Genomic DNA, 6,360 nt, shown 5'->3' on the forward strand with positions numbered 1-6,360 from the left:
TTCAATTCAATTTTATTTATATAGCGCCAAATCACAACAACAGTTATCTCACAGCGCTTTTCATAAAAGAGCAGGTCTAGACCGTACTCTATGATGCTATTTACAGAAGCCCAACAGTTCCCACCAAGAGCAGCACTAGGCGACAGAGGCAAGGAAAAACTTCCTTTTAAGAGGCAGAAACCTCGAGCAAAACCATGGCTCAGGGTGGGCGGCCATCTGCCTCCACCGGTTAGGGTGAAGGAGAGAGAGAGAGAGAGAGAGAGCAGGAGAGGAACAGAGAGAGAGAGAGAGAGAGCAGGAGAGGAACAGAGAGAGAGAGAGAGAGAGAGAGAGCAGGAGAGGAACAGAGAATGTACAGAACATTCTTTAGACACTACATCAAAAAATTGAGAACACAGCGTCCAGGGAATGTAGTTACAGAAGATGACAAAAAAATGAAAAAAAAAACATTTTCCAATTTAAAAAGTATAGTAATCACAACTTAGTGAAGTAAATACTGTATATAGTAGACTGTAAGTACTGCAAGTAATATAGTATTAAATATCTGTATATTCAAATACAGTAAGCCCAAAGAACACAGAAAATTATAAATGAAACACATTACACTCAAAAATGTTGTGCAACTGCAAAATCAAAGTCATTACAGTAAGAGACTTCATCCTCATCACATGCAACCTTGTCCCTCGCCAAGCAAAGGAGGAAAACCCTCAGGTGTGCTAGATGCAGCCTGACTGTAACAACACTCCACTTCTAGCTCTCTCTTTTTTAAAATAGTTTTTTTTCTTTTTAAGATAACGGACAGAACAGAACAAAAACAACACTATACCATAAACACATACATTACAATAATGAATACAACCTTAATAAAAGTACCAAGGCAGATTAAGGCAAATTAAGTTAACATTCTATTATAGTTCATATATTCTCTAATGAAAGTCAATGGGGCACCCAACACGTTGTCATAATCCATAAGGCTGCATTCTCCATCGATAATAAATCCCGGAAGTCTTTCAGCCCGTTGTATTTGTTAAAACAGTCCGGTTTTACGAATTTTCCAATTCATGAGAATTATCCTCTTTACAGATAAGAAGGCTAATGTGACAATACGTTGCATAATTATTGCATTAATATTTTCCACTCTCTTTCCCAATATACATACAAGAGGACAATGTGGAATATGTACGATCATTATTACCTGTAAAACATCTATCACCTCATTCCAGAATCTTTCTAACATTGGACAGGACCACAATAAATGCATGAAAGTACCAATCCTACCACATCCGTGCCAGCACAATTCACTAACTTTTTTTTAACTTATATGGTGTGATATATGCTCTATGTGTGATCTTCATTTGGATCATTTTGTATCTCACGCAGTTGGACATAGATGTTGAATACTTCATTATTCAGTCCCATAGGTCCACAAAAAGCTGTACGCCAATGTCTTGTTCCCATTGTAATTTAATTTAAAAGTGTTGCGCTGTCAGGTAGTGATAGACTTAATAACTTGTATATAGCTGAAACAGTTCCTTGCTTGGCAGCAGCATCCTTCAGTTCCCCTTCGAGGGAAATCGAACTGCGTCGGTTATGAAACTATGGGAACGCCTCTAGGTGAAGCAGGTCTGAAAGTGAATGAAATCACTCCAATCCTATTGGCTTGTTGCTGGAACGGTAGGGTGTGACGGAATAACCGGAGGAGTATAAAACACACCTGTACACACTCATCATTAGCTTTTTTCTATTCAGCAGGCGCTCTGTATGTTTGTTTGAAGAAAGCTCCAGTCCTACAAGCAGTGAATGTCTTACCTGAGGAAGAAGTCTACCAGCATGTCCGGCAACCAGAAGTGCAGAAGGTGTGTTTTTCCTTGCCCTCGGTACATCACGGATGGAGATTCTCATGAGATGTGTGTCTCATGTTTGGGGATGGAGCACGCCCGGGCAGCTCTCGAGGGGGCTGCCTGCGGCCATTGCGAAGCCCTTTCCGTGCGGGTACTGAGGTCCCGCATGGCTCTCTTTTCCAAGGATGGCCGGATGTGTTCTCCCTGTGGTGCGGGCCCGGCGGCCGCTGAGGCGGCCCGGCGGCTTCACTCATGGGGTTCACAGCGTGATCTGTCGGAGGATTTCGGGACGGCTGAGGCTTTTTCCCGACCTTTGTCCGCTGGCTCCGACGCTTCCTTTCCTCGTTTGGGAGCCCGTTTCTCGGCTTCTCCCGGAGACGCTGCAGCAATCCGACTCTGAGGAGGTGGATGTGCTCAGCGTAATGGACGATGACTTCCGGGTGTCGGGACAACGTCATCAGGCTGCGCCCGACTATGACGAGCTGCTGGAGGTGGTGAATAGAGCCGTGGCTAAGCTCAATATCAACTGGCCACAGGAGGAGCAGACACCACAGGCTTGTGGTAAGCTTGATGAAAGGTTTCTTAAGCACCACGCGCCACCTCCACGACGATCTCTGCCATTTTTTCCTGATTTACATGATGAACTGAGTAAATCTTGGGGCAGACCCTTCTCTACACGGCTTTCCACACCCCGATCACTGAAGTACATTACTACTACAATAATGTGATGGGGGTTAGGGACCGTGGTTATGGGAGGATGCCTCGGGTAGAGGATGCGCTTGCGAGCTATCTCTCCCCTCGACTTGCGTGCTCCCTGGAGAAGCCGGCGTTACCATCCAAACCATGTCGCACCACATCCACGCTCGTGGGGAAGGCGTACATGGCAGCGGGCCAGGCAGGTGCGAGCTTGCACACCATGGCGGTGCTTCAAGCCTACCAAGCCGACCTGCTACAGGAGATGGTTCAGAGGCGGGGTCCCTCTGAGGAAGATCTGGCGGAACTTTGCAGAACCACGGACCTGTCTCTCCGGGCCACCAAGAAAACGGCCCGCTCCATTGGTCGATCCATGTCGGCTCAACCTCGCGGGCATATCGGAGAAGGATAAGAGCTTCCTCCTCGATGCACTGGTGAGCACGGCGGGCCTCTTCGGTGACGCGGTGGACTCTGTGGTGGATCGGTTCCAGCACGTTAAGACGCAAGGCGAAGCGTTCCGCCAGTACCTCCCTCGCCGGTCTGCACCCAAGGCAGCTGAGGCTGCCGGGCGTAGGTCCCTTCCCTCTAATAAGCTCCTACTGAGAGGAGAGGAAGCAGAGCGTCGCTTCTCAGGGGTCCCCCCGAGGAGCTGAGGCAGCGAGGCGGCGCTCTCAACCTCAGCCTTCTGAGAGACGCGATCTGAGGACCGTCATCCAGGCCCGACGGAGCTCAGGGAAGAGGTCCTGAAGACCGGGGTAGGGGAGTCTTTTCTCCCCTCCCGCAGCCCCCCCCCCCCCCAGAGGCCGACCGAGGTCCCCTCCGCCATGGCAACAGGTGATGTTATCCCGCCGTTTACACGTTCGGGACGCACCTGCCACCATCGAGTCCACGCCGTACTGCCTGCTCCGAGGGTCTGCAGTCAGGCGGCGTCCAGACTCACTCACCGTGGATCTTCGGTGGCTCTCCCCTGCCGTTCTGGGGCTTCAGGGGTCCACCAGAAGATCACACGAGACACCGACCACCAGCCCCGAGGGGCTGGTTCCGTTGGCAGACTTTGCAGAGGCTTGGCGGAGCCTGACGAACATTTCTCCGTGGGTCCTGCGCACTGCCATAGATGGGTATCAACTGCAGTTCAAAACCCGGCCTCCAAAATTCAACGGGGTGGTTTGGACTGTGGTCCGCCCGGAGCAAGGTCCGGTGTTGGGACAGGAAGTTCTTACTCTGCTGAGGAAAGGGGCCGTGGAACGTGTCTCCCCCCCAGACAGAGACGCCGGCTTCTACAGCCGGTACTTCATAGTCCCCAAGAAGGACGGAGGACTGCGCCCTATTTTGGATCTGCGGGTTCTAAACCGGTCTCTGAGGGGATTCAGGTTCAAGATGCTCACCATCCCCGCCATTGTGTCGCACATCCAATCCGAGGATTGGTTCGTCACGATAGATCTACAGGACTCCTATTTCCACGTCTCCATCCGTCCTTCTCACAGGAAGTTCCTGAGGTTCGCCTTCGGGGGTGTGGCTTACCAGTATTGGGTTCTTCCATTCGGCCTGGCACTTTCCACTCGCACATTCACCAAGTGTATGGATGCAGCACTGGCCCCGCTGAGGCCCCAGGGCATCCAGATTCTCAACTACATCGACGACTGGCTCATCCTAGCCCAGTCTCGAGAGTTGGCGGTTCGGCATCGAGATGTCGTTCTGGCTCATTTGCTGCGTTTAGGGCTGAGGCTCAACGCAAAGAAGAGTGTGCTGGCACCCACCCAACGGACTACGTTCTTAGGGGTAGTATGGGATTCGACAACGATGCGGGCACAATTGTCTCCGGCACGTGTCGACACCATATTGGCTGCCATGAAAGGGGTGAAGTTAGGCCACGCCATCACTATAAAACACTTTCAACAAGTGTTGGGTCTCCTGGCGGCTGCGTCCAGCGTAATACCATCTGGACTGCTGCACATGAGACCCCTGCAGTGGTGGCTAAGGACCAAGGGTTTTTCCCCGAGGGGAAATCCTCTCCATCTGATTTGGGTTACGCGCAAGTGTCTTCGTTCCCTATCAGTTTGGAAGGAAACGTGGTTCCTGTCCCAGGGGCCGGTGCTGGGAGGGTCTTGTCGCCGGCTGGTCATTTCGACAGACGCCTCCCTCACGGGCTGGGGCGCGGTCATGGACGGCCGCTTTGCAAGGGGATCCTGGCAGGTGCATCAATCCGAGTGGCATATCAACTGTCTCGAGATGTTGGCGGTGTTCCAGGCTCTAAGGAGTTTTCTGCCCGATCTCCAAGGCCACCACGTCCTGGTTCGTTCCGACAACACAGCGGTGGTGGCCTATCTGAATCACCAGGGCGGTCTGCGCTCGCGTCCTCTGTACAGACTGGCGCGTCAGATCCTCCTGTGGTCCCAGCAGAGGTTACTATCGCTCAGGGCGATGTATCTCCCGGGGACGCAGAATCAGGGAGCAGACCTGCTGTCGAGGCAGGGGCTGAGGCCCGGGGAATGGAGACTTCACCCCGAAGTGGTGGAGCTCTTGTGCGAAGACTTCGGCCCCATAGACGTGGATCTGTTTGCGTCTCAAGAGACTACGCACTGCCCGCTATGGTTTTCTCTCGTTCCTCCAGCCCCGTTGAGTCTGGACGCCATGGTACATTCGTGGCCGAGGCCGTATGTACGCTTTTCCCCCAGTGGCTCTGCTCCCGGGGGTTCTGGAGCGGGTCCGCCAGGACAATGTCGGCCTACTTCTCTTAGCCAACCCGGGTGTGGTTCTCGGACATCATGTCGCTCCTGGATGGCCCGCCGTGGCGGGTTCCTCTGAGGAGAGACCTGCTGTCCCAGGCGCAGGGCCGGGTTCTTCACCCTTGCCCCACCATATGGCGACTGTGGGTCTGGCCCCTGAGGGGGCACAGTACCTAGAGGCGGGTCTAACAGCCGGAGCAGTCGAGACCCTCGGTGGACACTGTTACCTGCCCGGTGGTTCAGGTACTTGAGTTCCTCCAGGACCGGTTCTCTGCTGGTCTTTCCCCTTCCACCCTCAAGGTGTACGTGGCAACTATTTCGTCTTTCCACACCCCTCTGAGGGAGGGGTCCTTGGGGAAACTTCCCTTGGTTGTACGTTTTCTCCGTGGTGCCCGGAGGATGAGACCTGCGACTCGGTCCAAGGTTCCCACTTGGGATCTGGCGGTGGTTCTTGGGGCGTTAGCTGAGGCCTCCTTCGAACCCCTGGAGTCAGCTGAGGCTAAGCACTTGACCCTCAAGATGGCCTTTCTCCTTGCTATCACCTCTCTGAGGAGGGTGGGGGATCTCCAAGCCCTTTCGGTTTCCCCGCAAAGCCTGGAGTTTGCCCCGGGGAATATTAGGGCTATCCTGCACCCTCATCCAGGATACATCCCTAAAGTGCCTTCTTGTGGGGCAGGGTCCACAGTGCTGCACGCATTTCATCCTCCACCTCATGTGACGGCGGAGGACGGGAGACTTCATCTGCTCTGCCCTGTCAGAGCACTGAGTATTTACACTCTGAGGTCCTCCCGTTGGAGGAAGGCTGACCAGCTGCTAGTGTGTTTTGGGTCTCCCAGGGCTGGGCTCCCTGCATCCAAACATACTATTAGCAACTGGATTGTTCAGACTATTTCCCTGGCCTATCAGGTGCGCGGTTTGCCTTCACCTGTGGCTGTGAGGGCTCATTCTACCAGAGGCATGGCGGCCTCTCGAGCCCTCCTTTCCGGGGCCTCTTTGCAGGATGTTTGTTTAGCGGCTGGCTGGGCCACTCCGCACACATTCATTCGGTTTTACAGTCTTGACCTTCCTTCGGCACCTGGCACTCGTGCGCTCTCCTCTTA

This window comes from Micropterus dolomieu, linkage group LG07 (genome assembly GCF_021292245.1).
Source record: "Micropterus dolomieu isolate WLL.071019.BEF.003 ecotype Adirondacks linkage group LG07, ASM2129224v1, whole genome shotgun sequence".
Taxonomy (NCBI): Eukaryota; Metazoa; Chordata; class Actinopteri; order Centrarchiformes; family Centrarchidae; genus Micropterus; species Micropterus dolomieu.